This window comes from Miscanthus floridulus, chromosome 15, assembly GCF_019320115.1.
Source record: "Miscanthus floridulus cultivar M001 chromosome 15, ASM1932011v1, whole genome shotgun sequence".
In the NCBI taxonomy this organism is placed as follows: domain Eukaryota; kingdom Viridiplantae; phylum Streptophyta; class Magnoliopsida; order Poales; family Poaceae; genus Miscanthus; species Miscanthus floridulus.
Genome location: NC_089594.1, coordinates 86,241,484 through 86,253,512, shown reverse-complemented (window position 1 = coordinate 86,253,512; position 12,029 = coordinate 86,241,484). Strand labels below are relative to the sequence as shown.

The 12,029-nt window shown below is 55.8% G+C and overlaps 1 pseudogene; it reads left to right on the top strand.

The window, feature by feature from the left end:
- Positions 1-12,029, top strand: part of LOC136509521 (sodium/hydrogen exchanger 8-like) — a 54,348-nt pseudogene that overhangs the window by 41,604 nt on the left and 715 nt on the right.

The following is a 12,029-nucleotide window of genomic DNA, read 5'->3' as shown; positions in this document are numbered from 1 at the left end:
AACCAAGGTCCTCGGCGCGGCATGGTGACCGTAGACCTCACCGTGGATGTCGCTCAGCAGAAGTCTTCCCTGTTCACTGGAGATGCAGAGCTGTAGGATCCCGGTGTGGCTCTGTCTGTAGAGTTCGTCCTCTACAAGAACGAAAGACTTAGCGCGACGTGCGAGCTGTCGAGCTTCCGTCTTGTCCGTTAGCAGTGTGTCGCGGAGGAGGTAGTCGAGGTAGGGCGTTCTCCAGTTGTCCAGAGGGTCGGGCTCTGCAGTTGGATCCTCTTCAAGCTCCATGACCTCGGGGTCGGACGGAGCAGTCGGCGGATCAGCCCTCGGGGCCAGATCAGACGGGCCATCTCCGGCCCGTTCTGACCCTTCGTAGCGCACCGAGGGTTTGTGTTGGTCGCTGACGAAGACGCCCGTTGGCACCGGCTCTTGACCGGATGCGGCCTTCGCGAGTGCGTCGGCCGCCTCGTTGAGGCGCCTCAGGACGTGATTAAGTTCGAGGCCGTCGAACTTGTCTTCCAGCCGTCGGACTTCTTGGCTGTACGTAGCCATCTTGGCGTCGTGGCAGCTGGACTCCTTTATGACTTGGTTAACGACCAGCTGAGAGTCACCCCGAATGTCGAGGCATCGGATGCCCAGCTCGATGGCGATGCGTAGGCCATTGACGAGTGCCTCGTATTCGGCCACATTATTTGATGAGGAAAAATGGAGCCGAATCATGTACCTCATGCGGACCCCGATGGGTGATACGAAGACCAGCCCCGCGTCGGCGCCCTTCTTCATTAGCGACCCATCGAAGTACATCATCCAGTACTCTTGATTGATGACCGCTAGTGGCATCTGGACCTCGGTCCACTCCACGATGAAGTCAGCCAGCACCTGGGACTTGATCGCAGTTTGGGGGGGCATACGCGATGCCTTGATCCATCAGCTCGAGTGCCCACTTCGCGGTTCTTCCCGTGGCGTCCTGGCTATAGACGACCTCGCTGAGGGGGAATGATGTTACGATAGTCATAGGGTGTGACTCAAAGTAATGGCACAGCTTCCTCTTGGTGATGAGGACGGCGTATAGGAGTTTCTGGATTTGGGAGTAGCGGGTTTTGGAGTCGGATAGCACCTCGCTGATGAAGTACACAGGGCGCTGCACCTTGAGGGCGTGTCCCTCTTCTTCCCGCTTACCACCAGGGAGGCGCTGACCACTTGCGTGGTGGCTGCTATGTACAGCAGGAGGGATTCTCTGTTGCTCGGAGGAACTAGGATCGGGGGTTTTGTTAGAAGTAGCTTGACCATGTCAAGCGCCTCCTGGGCCTCGGCTGTCCACTCGAAGCAGTCGGCTTTCTTAAGGAGTCGATAAAGGGGGAGTCCTCATTCGCCGAGGCGTGAGATGAATCGGCTGAGGGCGGCGAGGCACCCTGCGACCCGTTGAACCCCCTTTATGTTCTGGATCAGGCCCATCCTTGTGATGGCTGAGATTTTCTCTAGGTTGGCTTCGATGCCACGCTCGGAGACGATGAAGCCGAGCAGCATGCCCCTCGGGACCCCAAAAACACATTTCTCGGGATTGAGTTCGATGCAATTTGTCCAGAGTTTCGTAAAGGTTTGCTCAAGATCGGCGACAAGGTGGTCAGCCCGTTTGGACTTAACTACGATGTCGTCGACGTAGGCCTCAACGGTCCGCCCGATGAGGTCCCCGAAGCAATTGAGCATACAGCGCTGGTAAGTGGCCCCAACATTTTTCAGACCGAACGGCATTGAGATGTAGCAGAACGATCTGAAGGGGGTGATAAAAGACGTCACGAGTTGGTCAGACTCTTTCATCGCGATTTGGTGGTAGCCGGAGTACGTGTCAAGGAAGCTGAGGGTTTCGCACCCGGAGGAAGAGTCGACTATTTGGTCTATGAGTGGTAAAGGAAACGGGTCCTTTTGGGCACGCCTTGTTGAGACCCGTGTAGTCGACACACATTCTCCATTTTCCACTCTTCTTTCGTACAAGAACGGGATTTGCTAACCACTCTGGGTGGTGTACTTCCCTGATGAATCCGGCGGCCAACAGTTTTGCTATCTCTTCACCGATGGCCCTGCGCTTTTCCTCGTCGAAGCGGCGCAGGAGTTGCTTCACCGGCTTGAAGCTTGGGTGGATTTTCAAAGTATGCTTGGCGACCTCCCTCGGGATGCCTGGCATATCCGAGGGTTTCCACGCAAAGATGTCTTTGTTGTCGTAGAGGAAGTCGATGAGCGCGCTTTCCTACTCGGAGGAGAGAGCGGTACCAATGCGTACCGTTTTACTCTCGGAGCTGCTGGGGTCTATGAGGACCTCTTTGGAGCCCTCTGCCGATTCGAACAACCCAGTTGATTTTTTCGCGTCAGGCGCTTCTTCGGCGACCTTCTCCTTGAGGGCGGCGAGTTCCCCGGAGGCGACGATTGCTGTGGCGTGGCCGCAGCACTCGACCTCACACTCGTAGGCCCGCTGGAAGGAGGTGCCGACGGTGATGACCCCGTGTGGGCCTGGCATCTTCAGCTTGAGGTAGGTGTAGTTGGGGATGGCCATGAACTTCGCGTAGCATAGACGTCCCAGGATGGCGTGGAAATTTCCAGGGAACCCTACTACCTCGAAGGTGAGGGTCTCAGTCCTGTAATTGAACTGATCCCCAAAGGTAACGGGCAGATCCATCTGTCCGAGTGGCATGGCCTGCTTCCCGGGGATGATGCCATGGAAAGGCACTCAGATTGGGCGGAGGTGCGCTTGGTCGATGCCCATTTCGTCGAGCGTCTTTGCGTACATGATGTTGAGGCCGCTGTCTCCGTCCATCAGAACTTGGTGAGGTGCTTTGGGCCGACGATCAGGTCGACGATAAGTGGATACCTTTTCGGGTGCGGGATGGCGTCCAGATGGTCGGTCCGATCGAAGGTTATGGCGGACTCCGACCACCGGAGGAAAAGAGGTGTGGCCGGTTGGGCCATGTAGACTTGGTGGCGTGCGACCTTCTGATGATGTTTGGAGTCATAGGCCGTTGATCCTCCGAAGATCATGAGACAGCCGTCTGGCGTTGGAAAGCCATCGTCCTTCTCCTCGGCGTCGTCGGTAGTGGGGGCGGGTTTCTTCCCCTGCTCCCCCTTGTTGGCGCTTTCAGCCAAGAACTTCCGCATGAGGCCGCAGTCCTTGAGCAGATGCTTTATGGGGAAGGCGTGGTTCGGGCACGGCCCCTCGAACATTTTCTCGAAGTGGTTCGGAGCGCCCTCCGCAGGCTTCCGACCACCCTTGCGGTCAGCAGCGTCCACGAGTGGGTCCTCGCGTCGTTGCTTCTTATTTTTTCTGTTGGCGGAACGATTGGAGGTGCCTTCGCCGGCACCCTCGTCCCGCCTTGCCTTGCCCTCGAGGCGATCGAAGATCGCTCCGACCACCTCTTCTCCTGAGGCATGACTGGTGGCGATGTCTAGGAGCTCCTTGGTGGTCTGCGGGCCCTTGCGTCCCAGCTTGTGAACCAAGGACTCGCAGGTCGTTCCGGACAGGAAGGCTCCTATCACGTCGGCGTCGGCGACGTTGGGAAGCTCATTGCACTACCGGGAGAAGCTCGGATGTACCCACGAAGGGCCTCACCGGCCTTCTGGCGACAGTTCTTGAGGTCCCATGGGTTCCCAGGGCATTTGTACGTGTCCTGGAAGTTCCCCACAAAGATCTCCTTCTGATCCGCCCAACTCTGGATTGCGTTGGACGGCAGGTCTTCCAACCATGCCCGAGCCGAATCGGCCAAGAACAGTGGAAGGTTGTGGATAATGAAGTCGTCATTATCCGCACCACCGGCTTGACAGGCAAGCCGATAGTCTTCAAGCCAAAGCCCGGGGTTTGTCTCCCCAGAGTACTTAGGGATGTTGATAGGTGGTCGATATCTTGGTGGGAACGCGGCGTTGAGGATGTGCCGACCGAAGGCCTGAGGGCCTGGCAGGCCAGAGCTCGGGCTCCGGTCCTCGCCGCTGTCGTAGCGTCCGCCGCGTCAAGGATGATAGCCACGGTGGGCTCCTTCACTTGGGTCGTTGTAGGCGCATCTGCGGGCGTCGAGGGTGTTGCGTGCGTCGTGGTTGTGGCCGAGACGTCGATGCACCGGGATTGCAGCGTGCTGCCCGTCGCCCTGCGGCGCCTGGTGGATGGATGTGTCCCTGGCGGGACGTACCGAGGGCGTACGCTGGCTGGTGTCGGGCTCGCGTCGCCTAGACAACGAGCTCTCCGCCTGCTGTGCTGCCGCACGCTCAAGTAGCATGCGGATTTCGCGGTGGGCCCGGCGATCCTCGGGCGTCGTAGCCTCTGGAAGGCCACGGAGCAAGGCCATTGCGGCGGCGATGTTCTGGCTTGCCCAAGCAAAGTGGGGAAGGGTTTCATCATCGGCGATGATCCTTCGGTTTACGTCGCGGGCCACGGCGCGCGTGTGCCCTCCATCTCCGCGGCACTTGATCTCCTCGTCGATCTTCTCGTACTCCCAGATAAGTTGTTGTCCGGCCTCGTCTATCTCCCGCTTTCGGGCTCTTAGCTGCTCCACCCCAACATGAGGTGGGGCGGCTGTCCCTCTCTCGGTTGCGCTGCCGTGGTTGCCTCCCGGGGTAGTCTCCTCCGCGGAGACGCTTTCGACGTGTCCCTCGGAGGTTTCCGCCATGAAACATTCCCAGGAGGGATGATGGCTTCCCCTGCCAGAGTCAGAATCAGAGTCTGACCCCGGCCCCTTCGCGAGGAGGCCATGGAGGGATTCCGTAGCGCTCTCGATCATCCCTACAAACTCATTGTTCGCGGGAAACGGGATCGCGCGCTGGGCCACAAGGTGGCTTATGGTCGCCGCGGCGTTGCGGAGACCGAACGGAAACGCCATCGAGGCGCGTCGTGTGGAGCGTTTCGGAGAGAGGGTGATGCGGTGCGGGGCCTCCCTGGATGGCTGGGGTCCAAGGGAGAAGCCGGGCCAGCCCTCAAGCCTCCGGTAGCTGAAGTTGATGGAGGGGAGAGACTGGATGACCGTGTGGGCCAGCGCCAACTCTCCTCCCAATGTGACAATGAAGTCCAAGTCATCGAAATGCACGTGTGCGTCTGGGACCCAGCTGATTGCGTGGTTAGCCATCCGAGGCCTGATTTGAAACGCGCAAAGGCCCCTACCTGGCGTGCCAACTGTCGGTGTTTCGAACAAACACCGGCTAGTAAATTTATGATTATTGCGCGTTAGGACCCGGATGGTGCACTAAAGGACACGAGGTTTATACTAGTTCGGGCTGAACGTCCCTACGTCCAGTTTGCTGCTGCTGCTCGTGTTATTAATACCGAAAATGGTTCGTAGTAGGGGTACAAACAGTCGAGAAAGGGACGAGTCCCAAGTCTCTGATGGAATGATCGAAAAGGTCACCGAGAGCTTGGTTGCTGCTTAGCTGTCTGTGAAGCGTTGTGTGTTCAACTTATCTGTCAAGAGTCGATCCCTTTAGTGAGGGGTCCTGCCCTCCCTTTTATAGACCAAGGGAGGAGCAGGGGTTATAGATGGGAGAAAAACCAAAAGCCAAGAAGCCCCTTCGAAGGTGTTGGACCCTCCTTTTCCGTTGAGCCAGCCTTGCTGACCCGGCCAGATGGTGTCAAGGATTGGCACGTTCGCGCGGGTGTCCGTGTCCTGGCGACGACATGCCCTTACCGGATAAGCAAGTGGCCACGTCCCGTCCTGCCCCTCCGGGCGGCGTGTCAGACAAGGGTGTTGATCTGTGGCCCTTTAGGGGGTGGGCGGTGCGGTGACAGTACATCCATCACTGTAGAGGGCGCAAGTCTCTTCCTGGACCGTAGTGGTCGTCGTATGTCTATGTCAGGTTCCATGTCTGAGGGCTGAAGGCGGCGCCTACAACACTATTCGGACTCTACAATGCTGGAATGGTCTAAAGCGCCCATCCCGCCGTGCTCTGGCGGTACTTTTCCTGCCGCGGCGCAGGGCATGGTCCTTGGTGCTGCGTTTGACTCGAATGTCATGTCGTACCCTGTGCTCATCCTTATGAAGGCGCAGAGTGTACTTGTCGGGCGAGGCGGAGACTGCCCTCGGCCGTCGGGTGAGGCGGAGTCTGCCCTCGGCCGTCGGGTGAGGCGGAGGAGGCCCTTGGCCGTCGGGCGAGGTGGAGTCTGCCCTCGACCGTCGGGCGAGGTGGAGTCTAGCCCTCAGGGGTCGGGCAAGGCGGAACCAGTCTTCCGTCGTTCGGACAAGAAACGCAGTGGCGTTCCCATCTCGATGGCTCGAGTGACGGGTTCGGGGAGCTCTTATCGGATATGTTCGAGTGAAATCTGGGTCCATCGTTCGTGACGGAGTTGACATGACCCGCATGGAGCATCCTACTACTCCTTGCCTACCGAGCGGATATGCTTTGACTTGTGAGCCTTGCCTTGCTTTTCTCCGCACGTCTCCTGGTTCCTACCGAGCGGGCGTCCCCGGTCGGATGGCTCCAGTTGGCTCTAAGTGTGCCGGTCGGAGAAGAGTGGTGAGCATAGTTCCCACGAGCCCCGGTCAGAGAGACGCTGGGGTCGGAGTCAGAAGTATCGCTTTGGGCCAGGCCCTCCGATCAGAGAGGCCTTCAGATCAGAGAGGGCGTTCGGAGGCGTCTGGAGGCCGAAGCGAGTGCTCCGATTGGAACGGTGGGCCGAAGGGGTCGACGAGCGGGCGCCGCTCCTTTTGGTCCAGACCTTCTGGTCGGCGACTGTGCCGTCCTTCCGGCCTATTGTAATTAGACTCTTGGGCCGAGCCTTGGCACGGAAGCCGGTCCCCGAGGGACTTCGGGTTTATGAACCCGACACAAGAGGCTTGAGCTTGTGCACGGGGACTTGTGTGGCCCGGTGACACCGGCCACACTGGGAGGACGACGCTACTTCCTACTGCTCGTCGATGACCTCTCCCGCTACATGTGAGTGATGGTCCTCGGCAGCAAGGGAGAGGTTGCGGATGCCATCATGCGCACGCAGGCTGCTGCGGAGGCGGAGTGCGGCCGCAAGCTGCGCGTGCTATGCACCGACAATGGCGGCGAATTCACGGTGGCTGAATTCACGTCGTACTGTGCTGATAAGGGCATTCAGCGCCACTACTCCACGTCGCACAACCTGCAGCAGAACGACGTCGTCGAGCGGCGCAACCAGACGGTTGTGGGGATGGCTCGGGCCCTTCTCAAGCAGAGGGGGATAACGGCTGTCTTCTAGGGAGAGGCGGTGGTGTCGGCCGTCTACATCCTCAACTACTCGCCTACCAAGGCGCTCGACGGCAGGACGCCGTACGAGGCTTGGCATGGGCGCAAGCCGGCGGTCTCCCACTTGCGGGTCTTCGGCTGTCTCGCGTTCGCCAAGGAGCTTGGCCACATCAGCAAGCTCGACGACAGGAGTACTCTGGGAGTGTTCATTGGCTACGCGGAGGGCTCGAAGGCCTATCGCATCCTCGACCCAAAGACACAGCGTGTGTGCACGGTGCGCGACGTTGTGTTCAACGAAGGGCGATGATGGGCGTGGGACAAGGCAGTGGACGACGGCTCGGCTCCGACGTACGATGACTTCACTATCGAGTATAGTCACTTCGAGGGAGCTGGGGGAGTAGGCAGCTCTTCTTCGACGAGATCGTCTACCCCAGTCCCCGAGCCTCCACCGACCCCAGCGCCTGCTACTCCGATAGCACCACGCTCTCTAGCCAGGACCTCGGTTGCGATGAGTTCTTCGTCGGCTCCACCGTAGCCGGCACCGCCACGCACTCCAGCACCGATAGACACCTCTCCGGGCATGTCTACTCCAACACCAGCTCGTGTCGAGCATAGCCCGGTTGAGCTCGCTACTCCGCTCTCTCACGACGAGGAGCGCATCGACACGTACCACGACGGCGAGCCGTTGCGGTACCGTACGATGGAGAACCTTCTCGGCGACCAGCCGGTGCCGGGACTGGTGCCTCACGACCTGGAGGCGCAGTTGCACCTTGCGTGTGACGACGGCGAGCCTCGGTCGTTTGCTGAGGCCGAGAGACACACGGCATGGCGCACCGCGATGCAGTTGGAGATGGATGCGATTGAGAAGAACCGCACCTGGGAGCTTGCTGACCTTTCTCGTGGCCACCGCGCGATCACCCTTAAGTGGGTGTACAAGCTGAAGAGAAATGAAGCCGGCGCCATCGTCAAGCACAAGGCTCGCTTGGTGGCACGAGGTTTCATGCAGCAGGAAGGGGTTGACTTTGACGACGCCTTTGCTCCCGTGGCACGGATGGAGTCCATGCGACTCCTCCTTGCGCTAGTTGCCCAGAAGGGCTGGCGTGTTCATTACATGGACGTCAAGTCGGCGTTCCTTAACGGCGACTTGAAGGAGGAGGTCTACGTGCACCAGCCGTTGGGATTTGCGATCCCTGGCAAGGAGGACAAGGTGCTCCGCCTGCGCAAGACCCTCTATGGCTTGTGGCAGGCACCGAAGGCATGGAATGCCAAGTTGGATTCCACGCTAAAGGGGATGGGCTCCGAGCAAAGCCCGCACGAGGTGGCCATCTACCTACGGGGCAGTGGAGGAAATGCTCTGCTGGTGGGTGTCTACGTCGACGACTTGGTGATCACTGGCACCAAGGATGCGGAGGTGGCGGCATTCAAGAAAGAGATGAAGGCCACCTTTCATATGAGTGACCTGGGGCCTCTCTACTTCTACCTGGGAATCGAGGTGCACCAAGATGACTCCGGGATCACGCTTCGACAGACCGCCTACGTCAAGCGCGTCGTTGAGCTAGCTGGGCTCACCGACTGCAACCCAGCTTTCACTCCGATGGAGGAGAGGCTGAAGCTGAGCCGCGACAGCATGACGGAAGAGGTGGACGCTACGTAGTACCGGCGTCTTGTGGGGAGCCTTCGCTACCTCACCCACACACGACCGGACTTGGCATTCTCTGTCGGCTACGTTAGTCGGTTCATGCAGCGACCGACGACGGAGCACCAGCAGGCTATGAAGAGGATCATCCGCTACGTTGCGGGGACTCGACCACGGCCTCTACTACCCTAGGTGCCCTGGAGCGGCACACTTTGTCGGTACAGCGACAGCGACCACGTCGGCGACATCGACACCAGCAAGAGCACGAGCGGAATCCTCTTCCTCCTCGACAAGTGCCTCGTTAGCTGGCAGTCGGTCAAGCAGCAGGTGGTGGCCCTGTCCAGCTGCGAGGCCGAGTACATAGCGGCATCCACCGCTTCGACTCAGGCACTCTGGCTCGCTCGACTGCTTGGTGATCTCCTCGGCAGAGACACTAGAGCGGTGGAGCTCAAGGATGGACAGCAAGTCTGCTCTGGCCCTGGCAAAGAACCCCGTTTTCCATGAACGGAGTAAGCACATCCGGGTGAGATACCACTTCATCCGAGGCTGTTTGGAGGAAGGGAGCATCAAGGCAAGCTACATCAACACCAAGGACCAACTTGCGGACCTGCTTACCAAGCCTCTTGGGAGGATCAAGTTCTTTGAGCTCTGCTCCAGGATCGGGATGGTTCAGCTTTCCCACAAAACGACGCACAAGACTTAGGGAGAGAATGATGGGATAAATCTCTGTGTTGGCTGGTCTTTGTAGGGCTGCAGCATATGGTCCTTGTGGCTGCATGGTGGTCTTGCTGCCCATCAAAGACAGCATCCTTGACTGGTTAGGGCATCATCTTAGCATCTAGGACAGCATCTGTTTTAGGACAGCATGTTAGCATCTAGCATCTTGGCATATACTTGGCTGGCTAGCAGCCTATAAATATGTATCTCTAACCCCTCAGGTTGGTATGTCATTTTGTGTGAGAAATAAACCAGAAAATTGTCCCAACTTCTAGTGTCATCCTCTCTCGATGAGAATAAAAATTTTGCTACTACCAAGAGTAAGAATTCAGCGACTAACACAAGTATGTCAATAGGCCATCACTTGTACCAGGTTGTACCTTAGGTAGTAGTGGCTTAGCTCAGCCATACCTTAGTTGTTGAGGCTGACTTCAGCCATGTCCTAGAGGACATTGTAGTAGGTGTACTAGTGTACCTTAGGAGGTACTAGTAGCTTGTATATATACTACCTCTATGCAATGGAAAAGGACAGTTTAGTTGCCACATTTAGAGTTCAGAGCTGCTGCTGCAGCTCGTGCAGTGTGTGTGTGAGTGCTGAGCTCAACTCCTTCTACCTCTAGCCATAGTGAGTGTGTGGGTGTGCTGGCAAGCTAGCTGCTTACCTGTGCAGGGCAGCAAGGGACCAACATACTTCACTGCAAAGCCACTTTATAGGGTGAAATTGTGGTTGAGTGTTACTTCAATGAGGATGAACCTAGGGTAGCTCGATTTACTTATCAGTTTGAACTTTTTTTTTTTGGAACTACGCAGGAGAGCTGTGTCATTAAGATAGAAAAAGATGTAACGAACCGAGTTTATTTTATCAGTTTGAACTATGAAAGCTTGATTAAGGGTTCCACACTCTCTAGTCTCTATATGGTTTTGATTGAGTCCATCTTCCATCCTTCATTCTACCTAGGCTCAATCTTCTGGTACGATGCTAATGCATTTTGCCAGTTTCGGTATTTATTATTTGTTTTCTTCTCTCTTCAGGCGATAGTGAGGTTGCAAGAACTGTTATTGGTGAAAGTAACGCTGAGGGAGAGGAAGCTAGAAAATTCTTGGAAGATGTTCGAGTTACATTCCCGCAGGTTTGTGGTAACAATGTGCTTCTATCATTTCATTCAACTGCTGTTGCGCTTTCAGTTCCAACACAAAGTCTTTGTAACATATTCACCAAGCGGTCCTGCGTGTTTGAGGAAAAAAACAATCAGTTTTCTCTCCGTAAAACTTGAAGAAAGTACAAAACCAACATAATAACGAAGATAAAGATTATTGCATGAATAAACTAAAGAATCCTCCTGCTGATAAATTGCAGTGCCTTGGTTCTGAAATCATTTCCCCCCAAAATTTCAGGTGCTACGAGTGCTAAAGACACGACAAGTCACATATTCTGTGCTGACACACTTGAGTGAGTATATTCAAAACCTCCAGAAGACTGGGCTCCTGGAAGAGAAGGAAATGGTCCAGTTAGATGATGCTCTGCAGGTAGCTGGAATACTATTTTACCTAAATATGCCTATTAGCTCCAGTAAGCTAAGCTAATTCACTTGGCAGACAGACTTGAAGAAGTTGCAGAGGAATCCACCAATAGTGAAAATGCCAAGAGTCAGTGACCTTCTGAACACTCATCCTTTAGTTGGCGCGCTGCCTGCTGCTGTGCGCGATCCTTTGCTAAGCAATACAAAGGAAACCGTGCGAGGGCAGGGCACAACGCTGTATAGGGAAGGCTCCAGGCCAACCGGTATATGGCTTGTTTCTATTGGTGTAGTAAAGGTCAGTGTGCGTCTCAACAACACTCACAAAATTCTGTTGGGAACGAACTGTTCGTTCTAATGAGCATTTTATCCCCCCTTTTTATTTTACCAACAACAGTGGACAAGTCAGAGATTAAGCAGAAGGCATTGGTTAGATCCAATTCTATCACTTGGAAGCACTTTGGGTCTGTATGAGGTGCTGATTGGAAAGCCATATATCTGTGACATGACCACGGATTCGGTGGCACACTGTTTCTTCGTCGAAACTGAAAAGATAGAAGAGCTGCGCCATTCAGATCCTTCGATTGAGGTTTTCCTGTGGCAGGTAATATTAATACGTACTAACTCCTACTACACACATAGTAGTAGGAGTAAATAAAATAAATAAATGGTACTTCGATGGATCATGGATGGATGAATGTTGGCAGGAAAGCACTCTGGTGCTTGCTAGGCTTTTGCTCCCTCGCATATTCGAGAAAATGGGAATGCGTGAGATGAGGGTTCTCATAGCTGAAAGGTCGACGATGAACATATACATCAAGGGAGAAGGCACGGAAGTGGAGCAGAATTGCATTGGCATTTTGCTGGAAGGATTCTTGAAGGCCGAGAACCTGACTCTAATCACGCCTCCGGCGGTGCTTCTGCCATGGAATGCTGACTTGAGCTTATTCGGTCTCGAGTCCTCAGGTCTCTTTATTTATTATTACGTT